Below are 1,563 nucleotides of genomic sequence, written 5' to 3'. Positions count from 1 at the left end.
TTTTCTCTGATTGATAATTCTTAAAATTTGTGTGTGTGTGAGCTGAATAATTTCTATTTATTTATTTTAGTTATTCTGCAAAACTCTTGAAGTTTGATTTTCTAGATAAAATTAAGACTATTTTAATTACAAGTATTGAATCTTTTCATTTTACTCCCTGTGGGATCGACACTCTTTCTTTCACTATACTAAAACTTAACACTCGTACGCTTGCGAGGAAAATTCACAACAAGTTTTTGGCGCCGTTGCCGGGGAGTAATTTTGATTATTTTTAATCTTGTTACCAATTAGTCGAAGTTTTAATTTAGAGTTTTTCTTATTTTAGTTTAAGTACTAATAAATTGCTATTGTTCGTAATTGCTGTTTATGCGAAGATCTCAAAGTGCGAATTATTTGCTCTTTGATCCAGAGATTGAACGAACTGCAAGAGCTTTGAGAAAAGCTAGGAGAGAAGAACAATTAAACATGGCTGAAGAAGATGTCAATGAATTGCCTTTGGTGCCAATTAGAGATCATTTCAGGCCAACGATCCAGGCTCTCTATTCTGGAATCGCTAGAGGGACAATAAATGCCAACAACTTCGAGTTGAAGCCGGCCTTAATCAACATGGTTCAGCAGAACCAATTCAATGGAACTGCCACAGCTGATCCTCATTTACACTTGCGCACTTTTCTAGAGATTACTGATACTGTTAAAATAAATGGTGTTTCTGAGGATACAATACGCTTACGTTTGTTTCCTTTTTCTCTTAGGGACAAAGCACGGAGTTGGCTGCAGGCATTGCCACTAGGATGCATAACAACTTGGGAGGGCATGGCTGTGAAATTCTTAGAGAAATTCTTTGCACCATCCAAGGCAACCCAGCTAAAGATTGAGATCAGTACCTTCCAACAGCATGATTCTGAACAGCTATATGAGGCATGGGAAAGGTACAAAGATTTGTTAAGGCGTTGTCCTAATCATAATATTGCAGATTGGGAAAAATAGAGTTTTTCTACAATGGATTAAATACGCATACAAGAATGTCGGTGGACTCTGCTGCTGGAGGTACTATATTTGCCAAGGACCCCGTTCAAGCTTATGATATGCTGGAACAGATGACTATCAATAGTTATCAATGGCCATCTGAACGTACGGGAGTCAAGAGGGGAGTGTACAGTGTGGATCCTCTTACATCCATTACTGCACAGTTATCTGCGTTGAGTACACAAGTGACTTCTCTGAACAAGGTAAATATCGCAGAACCTGCAGGTGTGTCGGTTGCCATAGATGAATCTCATCCACCTGAGGAAGCTCAATATATCAATCCCAGAGGCTATGGAAACTATCGAGGTAACCCTCCTCCTAATACTTATCATCATGGTTTACGTAACCATGAAAACTTTTCTTATGCCAACAACAAGAATGTGTTGAACCCCCCCTCCGGGATTCAATACAAATCAAGGGGAAGGTAAAGCATCGTTGAAGGATGTGGTGTCTACATTTGTTACTGAATCTAACAAGCGGATGTCAAGAACTGAAACTCGAATGGATAGCATGGAGACACACATGTGTAGTTTGGGA

General features: G+C 39.1%; 1 non-coding gene across 1 annotated transcript; it reads right to left on the bottom strand.

The window, feature by feature from the left end:
* Positions 1–862: 862 nt before the first annotated feature.
* LOC140885888 (small nucleolar RNA R71) lies at positions 863–968 on the bottom strand. The gene has a single exon (XR_012151300.1). It is a non-coding gene; the product is annotated as a small nucleolar RNA R71 (small nucleolar RNA).
* Positions 969–1,563: the final 595 nt, after the last annotated feature.

Source organism: Henckelia pumila, chromosome 2, assembly GCF_033568475.1.
Source record: "Henckelia pumila isolate YLH828 chromosome 2, ASM3356847v2, whole genome shotgun sequence".
Classification (NCBI taxonomy): Eukaryota; Viridiplantae; Streptophyta; class Magnoliopsida; order Lamiales; family Gesneriaceae; genus Henckelia; species Henckelia pumila.
This window is presented reverse-complemented; position numbering and strand designations above follow the sequence as displayed.